Raw genomic sequence first — 23,051 nt, 5'->3', positions numbered from 1 at the left:
AAATGCTTATTTTTTAATTTAATTGGGAATGAAAAGTCAAAGTCTAACATAAAGAACAAGGTATTTCGGAGGGGGTAGCTAACTTCATATACGGTATAATTTCCATTCGTCTTAGTTTTTAACGATTCTCCTTATTTCTAGTTGAAAATGCTTATTTTTTAATTCAATTGGGAATGAGAAGTCAAAATCTAACATAAAGAAAAACATAATTTGGAGGGGGTATCTAACCTCAAATACGGGATGCTTTTCATTCTTCCTAGCTTTTAACGTAACTACTTATTTCTAGTTGAAAAAGAATATTTTTAATTTAATTTGGAATGAAAAGTTAAAATCTAACATAAAGAACAAGGTATTTAGGAGGGGGTAGCTAACTTCATATACGGGATAATTTCCATTCGTCTTAGTTTTTGACGATGCTCCTTATTTCTAGTTGAAAATGCTTATTTTTTTAATTTAATTGGGAATTGTTCATTTTGGATTTCTTTCCTTGAAATGCAAGAGTTGGAATATTTCAGTAGTGTTTTGTAATGGTTTACCTTGTCACAGTTACATTCTTTTGATTTTTTCAAAGTTCATTTTGGATTTCTTTCGTTCAAATGCAAGAGTTGGAATATTTCAGTTGTGTTTTGTTGTGCTTTACCTTGTCACAGTTACATTCTCTTGATTTTTCAAAGTTCATTTTGAATTTCTTCCTTGAAATACAAGAGTTGGAATATTTCAGTAGTGTCTTGTCGTGGTTTACCTTGTCACAGTTACATTCTCATGATTTTTCAAAATTCATTTTTGGATTTCTTTCGTTGAAATGCAAGAGTTGGAATATTTCAGTAGTGTTTTGCTATGGTTTACATTGTCACAGTTACATTCTCTTGATTTTTCAAAGTTCATTTTGAATTTATTTCGTTGAAATGCAAGAGTTGGAATATTTCAGTAGTGTTTCGTCATGGTTTACCTTGTCACAATTACATTCTCATAATTTTTCAAAGTTCATTTTGAATTTCTTTCGTTGAAATGCAAGAGTTGGAATATTTCAGTAGTGTTTTGTTGTGCTTTACCTTGTCACAGTTACATTCTGTTGATTTTCATAGTTCCTTTTCGATGTTCTTTCATTGAAATGCAAGAGTTGGAATATTTCAGTAGTGTTTTGTTGTGCTTTACCTTGTCACAGTTACATTCTCTTAACTTTTCAAAGTTCATTTTGAATTTCTTTCGAGAAATGCAAGAGTTGGAATATTTCAGTAGTGTTTCGTCGTGGTTTACCATGTCATAGTTACATTCTCTTGATTTTTCAAAGTTCATTTTGATTTTCTTTCGTGAAATGCAAGAGTTGGAATGCTTCAGTAGTGTTTTGTCGTGGTTTACCTTGTCACAGTTACATTCTCCTGATTTTTCAAAGTTAATTTGAATTACTTTCGTGAAATTCAAGAGTTGGAATATTTCAGTAGTGTTTTGTAGTGGTTTACAGTGTAACAGTTACATTCTCTTTATTTTTCAAAAGTACATTTTGAATATCTTTCGTGAAATGCAAGAGTTGGAAATTTTCAGGAGTGCTTTGTTGTTCTTTACTTTGTCAGTGTTACATTCTCTCGATTTTTCAAGTTGATTTTGAATTGCTTTCGTAGAAATGCAAGGGTAGGAATATTTTAGTAGTGGTTTGTTGTGCTTTACATGGTCACAGTTAAATTCTCTTAATTTGTTCAAAGTTCATTTTGAATTTCTTTCGTTGAAATGCAAGAGTTGGAATATTTCAATAATGTTTTGTTGTGCTTTACCTTGTCACAGTTACGTTCTCTTGATTTTTCGAAGTTCATTTTGAATTTCTTTCGTTGAAATACAAGAGTTGGAACATTTCAGTAGTGTCTTGTCGTGGTTTACCTTGTCACAGTTACAATCTCATGATTTTGCAAAGTTCATTTTGGTTTTCTTTCGTTGAAATGCAAGAGTTGGAATATTTCAGTAGTGTTTTGCCGTGGTTTACCTTGTCACAGTTACATTCTCTTGATTTTTCAAAGTTCATTTTGAATTTCTTTCGTGAAATGCATGAGTTGGAATATTTCAGTAGTGTTTTATCATGAGATTGTAACTGTGACAAGGTAAACCACGACAAGACACTACTGAAATATTCCAACTCTTGTATTTCAACGAAAGAAATTCAAAATGAACTTTGAAAAATCAAGAGAATGTAACTGTGACAAGGTAAAGCACAACAAAAGATTACTGAAATATTCCAACTCTTGCATTTCAACGAAAGAAATCCAAAATGAACTTTGAAAAATCAAGAGAAAGTAACTGTGACAAGGTAAACCATGACAAAACACTACTGAAATATTCCAACTGTTGCATTTCAACGAAAGAAATCCAAAATGAACTTTGAAAAATCAAGAGAATGTAAATATGACAAGGTAAACCACGACAAAACACTACTGAAATAATCCAACTCTTGCATTTCAATGAAAGAAATCCAAAATGAACTTTGAAAAATCAAGAGAATGTAACTGTGACAAGGTAAACCACGACAAAACACTACTGAAACATTCCAACTCTTGCATTTCACGAAAGAAATTCAAAATGAACTTTGAAAAATCAAGAGAATGTAACTTTGACATGGTATACCACGATAAAACACTATTGAAATATTCCAACTCTTGCATTTCACGAAATAAATTCAAAATGAACTTTTGAAAAATTAAGAGAATGTAACTGTGACAAGGTAAAGCACAACAAAACACTACTGAAATATTCCAACCCTTGCATTTCAACGAAAGAAATTCAAAATGAACTTTGAAAATCAACAGAATGTAACTGTGACAAGGTAAAGCACAACAAAACACTACTGAAATATTCCAACTCTTGCATTTCACGAAAGATATTCAAAATGAACTTTTGAAAAATCAAGAGAATGTAACTGTGACAAGGTAAACCACGACAAAACACTACCGAAATATTCCAACTCTTGGATTTCACTAAAGAAATTCAAAATGAACTTTGAAAAATCAAGAGAACGTAACTGTGACAAGGTAAACCACTACAAAACACTACCGAAGCATTCCAACTCTTGCATTTCACGAAAAAAATTCAAAATGAACTTTGAAAAATCAAGAGAATGTAACTGTGACATGGTAAAGCACGACAAAACACTACTGAAATATTCCAACTCTTGCATTTCACGAAAGAAATTCAAAATGAACTTTGAAAAATTAAGAGAATGTAACTGTGACAAGGAAAAGCACAACAAAACACTACTGAAATATTCCAACTCTTGCATTTCAATGAAAGAAATTCAAAATGAACTATGAAAACCAACAGAATGTAACTGTGACAAGGTAAAGCACAACAAAACACTACTGAAATATTCCAACTCTTGCATTTCAACGAAAGAAATTCAAATGAACTTTGAAAAAATAAGAGAATGTAACTGTGACAAGGTAAAACATGACTAAACAATACTGAAATATTCCAAATCTTGCATTTCAACGAAAGAAATTCAAAATGAACTTTGAAAAATCAAGAGAATGTAACTGTGACAAGGTAAACCATAGCAAAACACTACTGAAATATTCCAACTCTTGCATTTTAACGAAAGAAATCCAAAACTGAATTTTGAAAAATCATGAGAATGTAACTGTGACAAGGTAAACCACGACAAAACACTACTGAAATATCCAACTCTTGCATTTCAAGGAAGAAATACAAAATGAACTTTGAAAAATAAGAACAATGTAACTGTGACAATGTAAAGCACAACAAAACACTACAGAAATATTCCAACTCTTGAATTTCAACTAAAGAAATCCAAAATGAACTTTGAAAAATCAAAGGAATCTAACTTTGACAAGGTAAACCACGACAAAACACTACTGAAATATTCCAACTCTTGCATTTCAAGGAAAGAAATCCAAAATGAACAATTCCCAATTAAATTAAAAAAATAAGCATTTTCAACTAGAAATAAGGAGCCTCGTTAAAAACTAAGACGAATGGAAATTATCCCGTATATGAAGTTAGCTACCCCCTCAGAAATACCTTGTTCTTTATGTTAAACTTTGACTTTTCATTCCCAATTAAATTAAAAAATATGCATTTTCAACTAGAAATAAGGAGCATCGTTAGAAACTAAGACGAATGGAAATTATCCCGTATATGAAGTGAGCTACCCCCTCCGAAATATCTTGTTCTTTATGTTAGACTTTGACTTTTCATTCCAAATTAAATTAAAAAATAAGCATTTTCAACTAGAAATAAGGAGCATCGTTAAAAACTAAGACGAATGGAAATTATCCCGTATATGAAGTTAGCTACCCCCTCCGAAATATCTTGTTGTTTATGTTAGACTTTGACTTTTCATTCCCAATTAAATTAAAAAATAAGCATTTTCAACTAGAAATAAGGAGCATCGTTAAAAACTAAGACGAATGGAAATTATCCCGTATATGAAGTTAGCTACCCCCTCCGAAATAACTTGTTCTTTATGTTAGACTTTTTCTTTTCATTCCCAATTAAATTAAAAAATAAGAATTTTCAACTAGAAATAAGGAGCCTCGTTAAAAACTAAGACGAATGGAAATTATCCCGTATATGAAGTTAGCTACCCCCTCCGAAATACCTTGTTCTTTATGTTAGACTTTGACTTTTCATTCCCAATTAAATTAAAAAATAAGCATTTTCAACTAGAAATAAGGAGCATCGTTAAAAACTAAGACGAATGGAAATTATCCCGTATATGAAGTGAGCTACCCCCTCCGAAATATCTTGTTCTTTATGTTAGTTTTTGACTTTTCATTACCAATTAAATTAAAAAATAAGCATTTTCAACTAGAAATAAGGAGCATCTTTAAAAACTAAGACGAATGGAAATTATCCCGTATATGAAGTTAGCTACCCCCTCCGAAATACCTTGTTCCTTATGTTAGACTTTTACTTTTCATTCCCAATTAAATTAAAAATAAGCATTTTCAACTAGAAATAAGGAGCATCGTTAAAAACTAAGACGAATGGAAATTATCCCGTATATGAAGTTAGCTACCCCCTTCGAAATACCTTGTTCTTTATGTTAGAATTTGACTTTTCATTCCCAATTAAATTAAAAAATAAGCATTTTCAACTAGAAATAAGGAGCATCGTTAAAAACTAAGACGTATGGAAATTATCCCATATATGAAGTGAGCTACCCCCCCCCCCGAAATATTTTGTTTTTTATGTTAGACTTTGACTTTTCATTCCCAATTAAATTAAAAAATAAGCATTTTCAACTAGAAATAAGGAGCATCGTTAAAAACTAAGACGAATGGAAATTATCCCGTATATGAAGTGAGCTACGACTTTTCATCGACTTTGACTTTTCATTCCCAATTAAATTAAAAATAAGCATTTTCAACTAGAAATAAGGAGCATCGTTAAAAACTAAGACGAATGGAAATCATCCCGTATATGAAGTGAGCTACCCCCCCCCCCGAAATATCTTGTTATTTATGTTAGACTTTGACTTTTCATTCCCAATTAAAATAAAAAATAAGCATTTTCAACTAGAAATAGGGAGCATCGTTAAAAACTAAGATAAATGGAAATTATCCCGTATATGAAGTTAGCTACCCCCTCCGAAATATCTTTTTCTTTATGTTAGACTTTGACTTTTCATTCCCAATTAAATTAAAAAATAAGCATTTTCAACTAGAAATAAGGAGCATCGTTAAAAACTAACACAAATGGAAATTACCCCGTATATGAAGTGAGCTACCCCCTCCGAAATAACTCGTTCTTTATGTTAGACTTTGACTTTTCATTCCCAATTAAATTAAAAAATAAGCATTTTCAACTAGAAATAAGGAGTATCGTTAAAAACTAAGACGAATGGAAATTATCCCGTATATGAAGTGAGCTACCCCCTCCAAAATATCTTATTCTTTATGTTAGACTTTGACTTTTCATTCCCAATTAAATTAAAAAATAAGCATTTTCAACTAGAAATAAGGAGCATCGTAAAAAACTAAGAACTATGGAAATTACCCCGTATATGAAGTTAGCTACCCCCTCCGAAATATCTTGTTCTTTATGTTAGACTTTGACTTTTCATTCCCAATTAAATTAAAAAATAAGCATTTTCAAATAGAAATAAGGAGCATTGTTAAAAACTAAGACGAATGTAAATTATCCCTTATATGAGGTTAGCTACCCCCTCCTAAATATATTTTTCTTTATGTTAGACTTTTACTTTTCATTACAAAACGAAATAAAAAATAAGATTTTTGAACTAGAATTACGGAGCTTCGTTAAAAACTAAGATGAAATGAACCTATCCTGAATATCAGGTTAGCTACCTCCTCCGAAATACTTTGTTCCTTATGTTAGACTTTGACTTTCCATTCCCAATTAAATTAAAAAATAAGCATTTTCAACTAGAAATAAGGAGCATCGTTAAAAACTAAGACGAATAGAAATTATCCCGTATATGAAGTTAGCTACCCCCTTCGAAATACCTTTAAGGTTGTTTTCATGTAAAAATATCCCTCCCATTTTCCATGGAAAATTCCCCCCTCAAGACAATTCTTAATTTCTGATCACACTTTTCAGACATTTCTTGTTAAAACTTTATTTTCAACTAATTCATCCGGTAAGAGATCCTTCTGCCATCACCCCACCACTTATGTATTATATGGAACACTTCGAAGAAGTAAAGCTATTCGTTATTACAATTCTTTTCTTGTCATCTACACCCCTCTTAGTATCAACTTCTTCGTATAGTATAACGTTAAACTATTTTAAATTGACAAAGCTGTCCAAACATCACTTGTGTATTATACAGTACACAATCACCCCATCTCCCCCAAAACACTTTTCAGCCATTTCTTGTTAAATTTTTTTAATTCTAAACTATTTTAAATTGACAACACATCGAAGTATATTTTAAATTGACAACACTATCCAAACATCACTTGTGTATTATACAGTACACAATCACCCCATCTCCCCGAAAACACTTTTCTGCCATTTCTTGTTAAATTTTTTTATTTCTAAACTATTTTAAATTTACAACAGATCGAAGTATATTTTAAATTGACAACACTGTCCAAGCATCACTTGTGTATTATACATTTCACAATCAACCCATCTCCCCCCCCAAAAAAAACACTTTTCAGCTATTTCCTTTTAAATTTTTTTATTTCTTAACTATTTTAAATTGACAACACATCGAAGTATATTTTAAATTGACAACACTGTCCAAACATCACTTGTGTATTATATTGTACACAATCAACCCATCTCCCCTCAAAACAATTTTCAGCCATTTCTTGTTAAATTTTTTTATTTCTTAACTATTTTAAATTGACAACACATCGAAGTATATTTTAAATTGACAACACTGTCCAAACATCACTTGTGTATTATACAGTACACAATCACACCATTTCCCCCCAAAACACTTTTCAGCCATTTCTTGCTAAATTTTTTTATTTCTACACTTTTTTAAATTGACAACACATCTAAGTTTATTTTAAATTGACAACACTGTCCAAACATCACTTGTGTATTATACAGTACACAATCAACCCATCTCCCCCCAAACACATTTCAGCCCTTTCGTGTTAAATTTTTTTATTTCTTAACTATTTTAAATTGACAACACATCGAAGTATATTTTAAATTGACAACACTCTCCAAACATCACTTGTGTATTATACAGTACAAAATCAACCCATCACCTCCCAAAACACTTTTCAGCCATTTCTTGTTAAATTTTTTTAATTCTATAATATTTTAAATTGACAACACATCGAAGTATATTTTAAATTGACAACACTGTCCAAACATCACTTGTGTATTATACAGTACACAATCAACCCATCTCCCCCCAAAACACTTTTCAGCCATTTCTTGTTAAATTGTTTTATTTCTTGACTATTTTAAATTGACAACACATCGAAGTATATTTTAAACTGACAACACTCTCCAAACATTACTTGTGTATTATACAGTACACAATCACCCCATCTCCTCCAAAACACTTTTCAGCCATTTCTTGTTAAATTTTATTATTTCTAAACTATTTTAAATTGACAACACATCGAAGTATATTTTAAATTAACAACACTGTCCAAACATCACTTGTGTATTATACAGTACACAATCAACCCATCTCTCCCCCACCCAAAAAAAAGCACTTTTCAGCCATTTCGTTTTAAATTTTTTTATTTCTTAACTATTTTAAATTGACAACGCATCGAAGTATATTTTAAATTGACAACACTGTCCAAACATCACTTGTGTATTATACAGTACACAATCAAACCAGCTCCCCCCGAAACACTTTTCAGCCATTTCTTGTTAAAATTTTTTATTTCTTAACTATTTTTAAATTGACAACCCATCGAAGTATATTTTAAATTTACAACACTGTCCAAACATCACTTGTGTATTAAACAGTACCCAATCAACACCTCGCCCAACAAAACACTTTTCAGCCATTTCTTGTTAAATTTTTTTATATCTTTACTATTTTAAATTGACAACACATCGAAGCATATTTTAAATTGACAACACTGTCCAAACATCACTTGTGTATTATACAGTAGGAAATCAACCCCTCTCCCCAAAACACTTTTCAGACATTTCTTGTTAAAATTTTTTATTTCTTAACTATTTTAAATTGACATCACATCGAAGTATTTGCAAAAGCTAAACCCTTTTCTTTTTTTTCTCCACCTTAATAAAATCAAGTTGGGAAATCTTATCTTCCGACAGATTTATATCAAACTATTGTTGGCTAACGGCATTTGTCCAAAACAAATCAGAAGCCACTCTTGATAGCACAGACTTCAAAAATGGAACTGTGGATAACACATGGGATGATTCACAGCTTTCCCTAAAAAACCATTCCTAAATACGCAATTTGACAATCTCTAGTTTTCGATTTAAAAAAATATACACTGCCAAATAACCAGTCTGGTAATCTGCCTTGGAAAGGTGCCATGGAACGTAGAATAACATGGTCATATGGCGGTCTCAGAATCCAGACTAAGCATACTACTCAAGACAAAGACAAGTGACAGAATATGTGGGAAATATGTAATTTAGGCTATATATTTGTATATAAAGGAGGGGGGGGTAAAGGATTTGGACAGTTTGGAGTCAGAAAATAATTCTATCTAGGTATATGACCGCTAAAACATTACAAAAGAATAGCGAGGTATCTGGAAATTTTGTTAACTAAAAAAACCCTAGAAACCTTAAACGCCTAAAACCTCTACCAATACCCCTTCTATACAAAGTGGCAGGAGAAAACATGACAAAATTAAAAATAATTGATTAAAGATATATAAATCTTAGGCAACCCTAAAGCGTTGCCTCTGACTGAAAAAAAAACAGAGCCCTTTCAATAAAAGAAATTTATTCAATTCAACGTGCATTATAAACTATATGAAATGATTTGCATAGCCTTGATATTGAACGTTAAACTTTTAAAGCATGCGCATCGGGTGGTGTTATTTAGAAGATAACTTAGAGTAAATAACTTACAAAATTGTTTGTGATTGGTGAGGGGTTTGAATTCCCAGAGCCTTCCTCTGGCAACGCCACTGCTCAGAATCAAATTAACCACTTTGCTTTATTAATTTTTACCACCTTTCTCTTTCTTGCATTTTACACATTGAAAAGTTTATTCCTTTTTCTTAAAATCCTGGAAAGGTTGCTCCCAAGATAATTCAATCCGAAAAGTAATAATCACTGATATCACTCGAGAGAATTATTTGAGGCATCACCTTTTACGCTTGATAACTTTAATCTAAGCGAAATGAAACAAATGCCTGCCACATCTGCTGGATAAGAAATAGAGCTAGGGGGAAGTAGTTGGGAAGCGAGAAGAACTAAACAAGGACTTTTCCCGGAATAATCATTTCAGAAGAGCTGGGCCTCCAGAGCAAAGATCATATTAAATAGGATGATAAAGTGGAATCAAAATTAAAAAAAAAAAAAAAAAAAATACTATCTTCCATCTAGCATTGATATTCAGAACTGAGATGGTATTATAATAAGCTAGGTATGGTAGTAAAACCAAAAATTAAGTGAAAATATGTGTAAATAGTAACCCATTAGTAACAAAAGGAGACTTGTAGGTTCCAAAGCTACTTTCATAAAACACTTCATGTTAGATGTTTTGATGCTGGTTGGAAGAGTTTTAAAAAATGAATATATTCTATGGTCTTCTTTGGCTTATAATAAATCTGTTATCGTTATAATTTTGCAATACTTCAGTAATGGCTAGGGGTGTTAAGTTTAATCTTGCATGGTATTATAATCATAGGCGGCGCAATCGCGCTGCCTAAGTAAAGAACGATGTTGGCACCATGAATTATTTTTTTTTCCTCAGACCAAGCCACTTCCTGTCGAAGGAATTGTCGTAGAAACTTCGAAAATGGGCTCATTTGATTGGAAACTGGAATGGCTAGTGCCCTTTTTAAAAGTTGAAAGTGATTAGAAGGCAATCAACATACTTTCCACGCCCACCGTTTTATGAAACCCATCCAACCAAAATTTTGCGATAGCAGTTTTCTTCAGCGTAGTTAATTGCGAGATGGAAATTATGTTTTTGAGGTGGACACTCCCCCCAGTGCCTTCAGGACAAGGGTTGTAAGTTATGCCCTGGGGGGCATATAAGGTTTTTATTGAAAGCTTTGTCGTAGAAACTTGAAAAAGGGCGCATTCGATTGGAAATTCAAAGGGCTAGTGCCCTTTTTAATAGTTGAAGGTGATTGGAGGGCAACTAACCCCCCTTTTGCGCCCACCTTTTCCCGAAACACATACAGTCAAAATTTTTAGATAGCCATTTTGTTCAACGTTGTTGAACGTTGCTGTAATGCCTCAGAAAAAGCTAAGGCCATTAGACACTTCTGGATCATAAAGTTGGTAATGTATGTTTAGTTTTCGAGTTTTAGGTTCCCATCCAACTGGATTAGGCTCCCAAGGTACTTAAATTCACCAATAGCCTCAAGCACATCACTTCCAGCTTAAATTGAAAGGGGGAGGGGAGATAATTCGTTTAAATTGTTTTGCATATTTTTTTTTGTATTCACTGTGCTAATTGACAGACCGGCTGGCTTTCTTTGAGAGCTCAGTTATGTTCTGCAACAGTTCCTCTCTAATATGAGACAATAGAGCTATGTCGTCAGCAAATTCACCGTCACACAGGTTGTAGCTCTGGTTCTGTTGGATTCCACCTGTGAAGCTATACAGGGTCTATATATATATATATATATATATATATATATATATATATATATATATATATATATATATATATATATATATATATACAAACATTAAATTTCCTAAAGAGCCAAATATTGGTCACTGCAAAAATGTTTGCCTAATAATACAAGAGTTTACAGCAAATCAAAAACCTTAAATATTAAAAACGGAAAAGAGAAGCTGAGCAAAAATCGTTATTATAATTTGAACTTGGTTAATAATCCAATATCTTTGAAAAGACAGTATGAAAAGATATTAAGTCGCGTAAAGAGCAAAAAACTGGTAATTGCAAAAATATTTATGTATATTTTGACAAGGGATTACAACAATTCCAAAACCTTAAAAAAGAAAACCAAAAGTTTGAAGGTTATAAGAAATCGTTGTTTTCGGGAAAATTGTCGTCCTGGTATATTCTGGCCTAAAAACGATTTAGATACGTCAGAAGTTTTTAGAAAATTCGAAGAGCCTTAGTTTCGGGACAAAACTGTTTATGTGAGTGACATCATTTTTATATATCAGCATTGCAGTGACGTTGTCACACTTGCCACACTTATGAGGAAAAATTGAACATTTTCAGGTATGGAGAAGTACATTAAATTACTTAAAGAGCAAAAAACCGGTAATTGCAAATATATTTGTGTATATTTTGACAAGGGATTACAACAATTTCAAAACCTTAAAAAAGAAAACCAAATGTTTGAAGCTTAGTAGAAATTGTTGTTAGAAATCGGACTTGCTATAATAATCAAATATTTTTTGAAAAAAATTCAGTACGAAAAGATATTACATTTCCAAAAGAACAAATAACTGGTACTTGAAAAAAACCTGGTACTTGAAACAATTTAAAAACCTTAAACAATAGTAGTATTGTATTAATATTTCCGGGAGGGCAGTACCCCCACAATACAGGAGGCAAGTACCCCCACCATACAAAAGACCCATCATTCTGGGAGGCCAGTACCCCTGTCATTCCGGGTGCCCTGCCCCACCAGACAACGGGTGCCCTATTCCAATGGGTTCCCTGTTTCATCATAAAAGTGGGCCCATATTGGAGCTACTAATCATTCATATTCTCTCTATGCATTTAGCAAGAGCCGTAATATATTCAGCCGGACATTCTTATCTTGAGTTTTGCGATAAGGATTTCTCGGAATTTGTCTGTAAGAAAGCCAACATTCAGAGGGGGCCTCTCGTTATCTCAAGCGAATGTTTAGAAGTGAATTTGAATTAACATTATGTCTTACCATCGAAGTTTTTTTATGGATTATAATAAACAGTTGTATGAGATCTTTTTTGTACTCTAATGGTATCGAACCGATTATTGATTATTGACTATTGATTATTGATTATGACTGCAACTGGGCAGGTATCATTATTGTAACGTAATGGTCCTGTGCTTTCATTAGATGAAGAGAGCGCTACTGTTTTCTTCCTTAGTGGCTTAAGATCATGAAGAAGATTTAACGGCGATTCCCTCAATGCTGCCGACTACATAACAAAACTCATAGATGTCATTATTGTTAATGCTATAGATGGTGATATGTTTTCTTTTCCAACGACACGTTTTTTAGCTTTTAATCAGTTTTTCATTGATTTTTTGAAGTGTGTATTTGTTGTCGGAATCGAACCTGAGACCCATTATTTCTTATGGTAAAAGAATGATACGTTACTCGACTGAGCCAACAAGCCATTGAAAATATTATGATTTTAGAAAAACATTAAAATGTATTCAATGTATTGTTTCCGGGACGCTGACCAACTGATGTTAAGCGTCACAATATCGTAACAAGTTATTTTCACAATTGATTTATTAATTGGATATTTGGTAAGTGTTAACAGGGATCTGTTTCCGGGTATCATTTTTGGCATCCTCCTGAGAACATGCGTACTACGATGATTTGAGATGCATACTAGACAGACATATTCTTTTGGTGGTTAATGGAACTGTGCACATCGGTTTTCCACTACCGGTGTTGCGCATGAATTTGGGCCTCCACATTCTCATCCAGAACCCTGAGTCCCCATCCAGGGCTCCATGTCCCCACTCCATGCCCCCAAACCCCTTCCTGGGCCCAGCCTCTTCCCCCAAATTTTGTTGCCCCACTTTTTTGACATAGATTTTTTCAACTTTTTTTCCATGTCTTAAAATGAAATACAATCTGGTGAAGGTAGTTTTTAGATTTTTTCTTATGCGGCCGCCCCACTGGTACTCTATGGTTGGTCGTCGACATTATTGTTTCCATAGAAATATATCCTAAGGCAATCAATATATTGTTTCAGGGACGTTGGCCAACTGATGTTAAGCCTCACTACATCGTAACAAGTTATTTGCAAAATCGATTTCTCAATTGGATATAGGGTAAGTATTGTGCCGGGCACCTTTTTTGGCATCATTCCGAGAATATGCGCAACACGGTGGTTTGAAATGCTTACTGGGAAGACATATTCTTTTGAATGTTAATGAAACGAGTTTCGAAATGCAAAAATTGTAATTAGTACAACCGGGCAGGTATCATTTTGTAATGTAATGGTTCTGAGAACTGGTTATTGATTATTGGTAATGATTATTGATTATTGGTTATTGATTACAAGAATTTCAAGAATGGTGCATTATCTTGAATAACCTAATCATTCCTGTTGTCGTTGAAGCAATACATTACATCCTGTGATAGCCCTCAAATCTGGTCTTTTGAGATAAGAACTGAGTCAACAGCAATTTTTAGCTTCTAAGCAGTTTTCCATTCATTTCTTCATTCCTTGTTTCCACGTGGGTTTTTTTCCTTTACTTACGTTCATTAAAAAAACGAAGATTTTCTCTTAAATAAATAATTCATGTATCATTTAAAAGAGCTTTAATGATTTTTATAGTTTGGTCATGATTTTTATGGTTTGTTCGTGATTTCTATGGTTCGGTCTAGATTTTTAGGGTTGGCCATGATTTTTTTTATGAATTAGTCTATATTTCTATGCATTTGTTATTACTTCTATGAACCTCCTGAATTTCTATGCAGTGGTTATGATTTCTATGGAGTTTTTCTGGATTTTTATAAACCACTCATGATTTCTGTAGTTTAGTATCGATCTTTTGGTTTGGTCCGAATTTTTAGGATTGAAATTGATTTTAAGGAATTTTGTGATGATTTCTATGGGATTTTTCCAGATTTCAATGTATTGGCTATGGTTTTTTTAATTAATTCGTCAAGAGTTATATGTATTGTACCGTAAGAAGAAAACAAGATAACTTAAATTTTCCTCCCCTTAAATAAAAGAAACTTTTCCTTTCAAAAATATTTTAAAGATAACTTCCCTTTAGTTTTTACGAGAAAAGAACAGCCATGCTGATAAAAATATCCCAAATTTTTCACGATGCATTCTATCGTTTATCTTATTTTCCATTTTCAAACTTCTTTCTAATTTCTAACGAAGAGAGAAAAACCTGCGATTTCCCTTTATCAGACATCCCTTCAAAAACACCAAATAAAAGAGATGATTGATATTCGCATACTACCTTGATGAACTTCAAGCGAGAATAGGTGTATTACTTTATCTTATACAAGGTCCATACATTCCTTTGTTCCTGAAAACAAAAGATATCTGAATATTCTCAAATCAGTTAGACGTATTTAAAAGAGCGAAAAATACCATTTGATTTCGCAATACAAAAGAAGTGGATTCCTTTGACAATCAGAAACCAGAGGCATTGGAATGTTCGCGAAAATACTTGACAACTCACAGAACATTGTTTTCAACAAAGTATTGAGTTTGTTAGGAATGTGAGAGTTAAATGATTGATAATTGCGATAAAAATTGCGCTGTGATACGACATAATAAGAATATTTTGACAACATAATAAGAATATGGGGGTGCCCCAAAATGAGTTGGTCCAATTATGAATTATTTTATATTTCTCAGAAGCTAAATCAGTGATATATCTTAGTGAAAATATCATTCAGCATCATTGTGTCTGTACGATTGAATCAGAGCATTTCAGAAGATACTTGAAGTTTTATCTTATACTCGTACACTGCTGTATACATCAATGTAAGTGACAATAAACCAATAACTTTCTTATTTGTGTTTTTCTTCCATATATGTCAGTATCTCGATCTGTAGTAAGTAACTAGTTCCCTGTGTCTCCACCATCGCTCCCAAAAGGAATCTAATCTTCATGTAACATTAAAGGAATTTGGTGATGAGTTGACTCTAGATATTATTATGGCTACGCTTCTATGTTAGGAGTTCTTCAACAGTAATATCAAGAGTCAGTCAATGCATGATCATTTTTCCCCATTAGTAAACAAATAATTTAAAATCCCCCCATTATAATTGTCGTGAAGATTAACTTTAATTAACAAAATAACCCCCCCCCCATTATAGTATTAGTAATGATTTTTTTAGAGGTTGGCCATAATTTCTACAGTTTGTTATTGATTTCTTTGGTTTGTCTGGATTTATAGGGTTGGCCCTGATTGATATATTTTGGTCTTGATTTGAATGAATATGTCCGGATTTTAAGAGGTTGGTCTTAATTTCTACACTTTGCTTTTGATTTTTATGAATTCGACGGGATTTCTGTGTATTGGTCATGGTTTTTTAGATGTTAGCCATTGTTTCTACAGTTGGGTCTTGATTCCGATGGTTTGGTCTGGATTTCGAGTATTGGCCCTGATTTATGAAGTTGGTCATGATTTTTATGAATATGTCCGGATTTTAAGAGGATGGCCTTAAATTCTACAGTTTGGTCTTGATTTTTTTGATTCGTCAGGATTTCTATGTATTGGTCATGATTTTTTAGAAATCGGCCATGCTTTCTACAATTTGGTATTGATTCCTATGGTTTGGTCCGGATTTCTAGGATTGGCCCTGATTTCTTCAGTTTAGTCATGGTTTTTATGAATATAAAAACCATAATTGATTTTTATTAATTCGTCAGGATTTAGATGTATTGCTCATGATTTCTACAGTTTCGTCTTGATGTCATTGGTTTGGTCCGGATTTCAAGGGTTGACCCTGATTTTCATGAGCTTGTGTGGATTTCTATGCAATCCTTATGATTTCTATGAATTCATCCAGAACTTGTAATACACTTGTTCGGAACTTTGAAAAAAACTCCAAGGTGAAACATAACAAAACACAACAATGAAAATCAAACTTTTAAGGTGAAACCTAACAGAATTGACGACTCTTTGAAAACAGTACATTTAAGGTGAAATCTAACAAAGCAGAAGACACTGAAAAAAAAACTATTAAGGCGAAACGTAACAAAACAGAAGGCACATTGAAAAAAAACTTAAGTCGAAACCTAACAAAACAGAACAGTAAAGAAAAACACTTAAGATAAAACAAAATTTAAGGTGATAGCTAACATAACAGAAGACACTTTAAAAAGAAAATATTTAAGGTGAAACCCAACAAAGCTGAAGACACTGAAAAAACTACTTATAAGTTAAAACCTAACAAAACAGAAGACATTTTGAAAAAAATTAAGGCGTAACGTAACAAAACAGAAGACACTTTGAAAAAAACTTTTAAGGTGAAAACTAACAAAACAAAACATTTAAAAAAAAAACATTCAAGGTAAAAAAAACTTTTATGGTGAACAACAAAACACAAAACATTTTGAAAAAACTTTTAAGGTGAAACATAACAAAACAGTAAGCAGTTTTAAATAAATAAAAAATTTTAAGGTGGAAAGTAAGAAAACAATACTTTTAAGGTGAAACCCAACAATGCAGAAGACGCTTTCAATAAAGACTTTTAAGGTGAAATATAACAAAACAGAAGACATTCTGAAAAATATATTGTATGGTGAAACATAACAAAACAGAAGACACTTTGAAAAAACACAAACTTAACGGGAAATCCGACAAAACAGAACATTAAAAACACAAAAAAGCAAAACACTTAAGATAATAAAAAAATTTAAGGTGAAAGCTAACATAACAGAAGACACTTTTAAAAAAACATTTAAGGTGAAACCCAACAAAGTTGAAGACAATGGAAAAAATTAAGGTGAAACATAAAAAAACAGAAGACACTTTAAAAAAAAAATAAGATGAAACGTAAAAAAAAAAAAGACACTTTGAAAAAAAACTTTTAAAGTGAAATCTAAAAAAAACAGAAGACACTGAAAAAAAAACTTAAGGTGAAACCGAATAAAACAGTTATCGAGATTCAGTCAGAAAGAGACTCGATGGAATTGTTAGTGTACCCTAAGAAAATAATGGAAACATAAAAAAGTAATTCAATTAGATATTTTTATTGAAATAATGCTACATGTTGTTAATATCATATACAAAATTCAAATGTTTTGAATTCGTTCCATAAAATTATTCATCATGTTTTCTCTTGACACGACCCTTATTCCTTTTCGGTGTCATACACAGCTTTTAACATGGTTTTAGCTACAGTTTCAATATGAGTTTAGTCATTGATATTATAAGATTCATTGACTGTATCTGTTCATAAACTGTTGATGATAATAGTAACGTTTACTGATGCTTTGTTATTCATCGATTAAACTTTATATTCCTTTGTGATATTTTCTTCAAATGCCCTTTTTATTTTGCCAGAAATTTCACTGTCTATCACCACATTTCGTTTTAAACAGGTAACAGTTCCGGCACATAGACACAAAATGATTATGATATTAGTAGAAAAGAACCCCTGTCTTCCTTTGACCATTCGTTGAATGCTAATACCCAAAAGCTGGCGATAGGGTTTAACACTGGGTAACGTGTTACCACAAGCACTAGCAAGAAGATACCTTCTTCATTAACTATTATTTTTATGTTGGCATTCTCTTTGAGTGCTATCATCTCTGGAGATGTCACTCTCTCGTATTCACTGTCAGTAATGATGAATTTTTTCGATAGTCCAAAGAAATTTAATCTCTTGCTGTCATGAAATTTCACACAACCGTTTCCAATGTTGTCACCATTACTTCTTGTTTCATAGTTCAAATATATGTCTTTATCCGCATTTAATGCTACAATAATACTATCATGTGCACACACTTTCTTGAAATACTTCATCTTCACTTTTTAAAAAATACGAATTATGGGTTTTTCCTTCCAGTGCACAATTATGAATCATCGAAAATATACAATAAACCAAGTATTGTTGATGAACAACCATATAGTACCAGTGAAGTGACTGCATGAGAAAAAATTCAAAAAAACTTTCTGTGAGTTTTATATTTAAGAGTCATTTATAACTATTACCGAAAAAGATGGCAGCACTTGAGGTTGTGAAAACGTGTCATCATCTAGACTTTTAAATGTAAAACTTACTGAAAGTTCTTTTGGATTTTTTCTCGTGTGGCCGTCCCACTGGTACTCTATGGCTGGTCATTAGCAATACTTGGTTTATTGTATATTTTCGATCATTATTAATTCTGCACTGGAAGGAGAAACACATAAGTCTTATTTTTAAAAAAAGTTAAGATGAAGTATTTCAAGAACGTGTGTGCACATGATGGTGTTATTGCAGTAATGACTCTGAAAAAGACATATATTTGAACTATGAAACAAGCACTAAGGTTGACACCACCGGAAATGTATGTATGCATGGTCATGACAGCAAGAGATTAAATTTCTTAAGACTACCGAAAAAATTCATCATTACAGATGGCGCATATGTGAGAGTGAGATCTCCAGAAATAATTGCACTCAAAGAGCATGCCAACATAAAAATAATAGTTGATGAAGAGGAGAATCTTCTTGCTAGTGCTTGTGGTAACAAGTTTCCCAGTGTTAAACCCTATCGCCAGATTTTGGGTATTACCATTCAATGAAAGGTCAAAAGAAGACAGGCGTACTCTTCTACAAATATTATAAACCATATCTTGTCCACCTGCCGAAAGCGTTACCTGTGTAAAAATAATGTGGTAAAACACAGTGCAAGTGGTGGCAAAATAAAAAGGGCATTGGCAGAAAATATCACAAAGGAATATAAGGATGAATCGATGAAGAACAAAGCATCAGAAAACGTAACTACCATCATCGACAGTTTATCAATAGATTCAGTCAGTCCATCCTGTAATATTACTGACAAAGCTCATATTGAACCTGTAGCTAAAACCATGTTAAAAGCCATGTATGACACCGAAAAGGAATGAGTGCCATGTCAAGAGAAAACATGATGAACCATTTTATTGAACGAATTCAAAACAATTAATTTTTGTATATGATATTAATAACATGTACCATTATTTCAATAAAAAATCTCATTGCATTACTTTGTTATACCTCCATTATTTTCTTAGGGTGCGCTAGTAATTCCATCGAGTCTGTGTCTGAATGAGTATTGATAGCTGTTTTGTTAGGTTTCTCCTTAAATGTTTTTTTAGGTTTTACTTTAAAAGTTTTTTCTTCAAAGTGTCTTCTGCTTTGATAGCTTTTACGTTAAATGTTTTTTTCATAGTGGGTTCTCTTTTATTAGGTTTAGCCTTATATTTTTTTTCAAAGCGTCTTCTGTTTCGTTACGTTTCATCTTAAAAGTTTTTTTTCAATCTGTTCGGTTCTGTTATGTTTCACCTTAAAAGTTTTTTCCTCAAAGTGTCTTCTGCTTTGCTAGGTTTCACCTTAAATGTATTGTTTTCAAAGTGTCGTCTGTTATGTTAGGTTTCACGTGTTTCTTACAGTATTCTGTTTTTTTACGTTTCGCCTTAAAAGTTTTTTTTTTCAAAAGTGCCTTCTGTTTTTTTAGGTTTCACCTTAGAGTCTTTTTTTCCATGTTCTGGACAAGGGTCTTACAAGTTCTGGATGAATTCATTGATATCATAATTGTATAGAACTCCTCACAAATTCATGAAAATCAGGTTCAAGCCTTGAAATCCAGACCAAACCAGTGATATCAAGACAAACGGTTGAAAGCATGAGCAATACATATAAATCCTGACGAATTCACAAAAATCAAGACCAAACTGTAGAAATTAAAGCCATTCTCTTAAAATACGGACATATTCATAAGACTAATGACCAAACTGTCAAAATCATGGCCAATCCTAGAAATCCACACAAAACCACAGGAATCAAGACCAAACGGCAGAAATCATGGCCAACCTCTACAAAATCATGACTAATACATAGAAATCCCGTCGAATTCATAAAAATCAAGAGTAAACTGTAGAAATTAAGGTCATCCTCTTAAAATCCGGACATATTCATACAAATAAAGACCAAACTGTATAAATAAGGACCAACCCTATAAAGCCAGTCCAAACCATAGAAATCAATACCGAACTGTGGAAATCATTGCCAACCTCTAATAAAATCATGAGTAATACATAGAAATCCCGACGAATTAACAAAAATCATAACCAATACATAGAAATCCAGAAAAATCCCATAGAAATCATTACGCTATGCATAGAAATCCACACAAATTTATTAAAATCAGGGTCAACCCTAAAAATCCAGGTCAAACCAAAAGACATTGATCTACTATAAATCTATAGAAATCATGATCTGTCCATACTTATCCAGAAAAATACCATAGAAATCATAACCAATGCATAAACATTTAGGGAGATTCATAGAAATCATAACCAATGCGTAGAAATCCAGATTAATTCTTAAAAAAAATCATGGCCAACCCTAGAAATCCAGATCAAACCATAGAAATCACAATTAAACCATAGAAGTCATGATCAAACTGTAGAAGTCATGAAAGGTCTTTTAAATAACACATAAATTATTTATTTAACAAAAAATCTTTGTTTTTTAATTAACGCCAATTAAAGAGCGTTCTTGAAATTCCCGGAATCAATAACCAATTATCAATAATCATTATCGATAATCAGTAATCAGTGGTCAGAACCATTACAATAATAAAATGTTACCTGCCCGGTTAAGTAATTACAATTTTTGGAGATCGAAACAAGTTTCATTAACCTTCAAAAGAATATGCCTGTTCAGCAAGCATCTCAAATCACCGTGTTATGTATATTCTTGGATTGATTCCAAAAAAGGTGCCCAGTAACAGATCAATGACAATACTTACCCTATATCCAATTGAGAAATCGACTGTGCAAATAACTTGTTACGATGTAGTGACGCTTAACATCAGTTGGCCAACGTCCCTGAGACAATACACACACACACACATCTTCACTTTTTAAAAAATACGAATTATGGGTTTTTCCTTCCAGTGCACAATTAATAATCATCGAAAATATACAATAAACCAAGTATTGTTGATGAACAACCATATAGTACCAGTGAAGTGACTGCATGAGAAAAAATTCAAAAGAACTTTCTGTGAGTTTTATATTTAAAAGTCATTTATAACTATTACGGAAAAAGATGGCAGCACTTGAGGTTGTGAAAACGGGTCATCATCTAGACTTTTAAATATAAAACTTACTGAAAGTTCTTTTGGATTTTTTCTCATGTGGCCGTCCCACTGGTACTCTATGGCTGGTCATTAGCAATACTTGGTTTATTGTATATTTTCGATCATTATTAATTCTGCACTGGAAGGAGAAACACATAAGTCTTATTTTTAAAAAAAGTTAAGATGAAGTATTTCAAGAACGTGTGTGCACATGATGGTGTTATTGCAGTAATGACTCTGACAAAGACATATATTTGAACTATGAAACAAGCACTAAGGTTGACACCACCGGAAATGTATGTATGCAGGGTCATGACAGCAAGAGATTAAATTTCTTAAGACTACCGAAAAAATTCATCATTACCGATGGCGCATATGTGAGAGTGAGATCTCCAGAAATAATTGCACTCAAAGAGCATGCCAACATAAAAATAATAGTTGATGAAGAGGAGAATCTTCTTGCTAGTGCTTGTGGTAACACGTTTCCCAGTGTTAAACCCTATCGCCATATTTTGGGTATTACCATTCAACGAAAGGGCAAAAGAAGACAGGCGTACTCTTTTACTAATATTATAAATCATATCTTGTCCACGTGCCGAAACCGTTACCTGTGTAAAAATAATGTGGTAAAACACAGTGCAAGTGGTGGCAAAATAAAAAGGGCATTGGCAGAAAATATCACAAAGGAATATAAGGATGAATCGATGTAGAACAAAGCATCAGAAAACGTAACTACCATCATCGACAGTTTATCAATAGATTCAGTCAGTCAATCCTGTAATATTACTGACAAAGCTCATATTGACCTGTAGCTAAAACCATGTTAAAAGCCATGTATGACACCGAAAAGGAATGAGTGCCATGTCAAGAGAAAACATGATGAACCATTTTATTGAACGAATTCAAAACAATTAATTCTTTTATATGATATTAATAACATGTACCATTATTTTAATAAGAAATCTCATTGCATTACTTTGTAATACCTCCATTACTTTCTTAGGGTACACTAGCAATTCCATCGAGTCTGTGTCTGAATGAGTATTGATAGCTGTTTTGTTAGGTTTCTCCTTAAATGTTTTTTTAGGTTTTACTTTAAAAGTTTTTTCTTCAAAGTGTCTTCTGCTTTTATAGCTTTTACGTTAAATGTTTTTTTAATAGTGGGTTCTCTTTTATTTGGTTTCGCCTTATATGTTTTTTTTCAAAGCGTCTTCTGTTTCGTTACGTTTCATCTTAAAAGTTTTTTTTTCAATCTGTTCGGTTCTGTTATGTTTCACCTTAAAAGTTTTTTCCTCAAAGTGTCTTCTGCTTTACTAGGTTTCACCTTAAATGTATTGTTTTCAAAGTGTCGTCTGTTATGTTAGGTTTCAAGTGTTTCTTACAGTAATCTGTTTTTTACGTTTCGCCTTAAAAGTTTTTTTTTCAAAAGTGCCTTCTCTTTTGTTAGGTTTCACCTTAAAGTCTTCTTTTTCCATGTT

This window comes from Artemia sp. Qi Xiang Cuo, chromosome 7, assembly GCF_049724085.1.
Source record: "Artemia sp. Qi Xiang Cuo chromosome 7, ASM4972408v1, whole genome shotgun sequence".
Lineage (NCBI taxonomy): Eukaryota > Metazoa > Arthropoda > Branchiopoda > Anostraca > Artemiidae > Artemia > Artemia sp. Qi Xiang Cuo.
Note: the sequence above shows the minus strand (reverse complement) of the source record.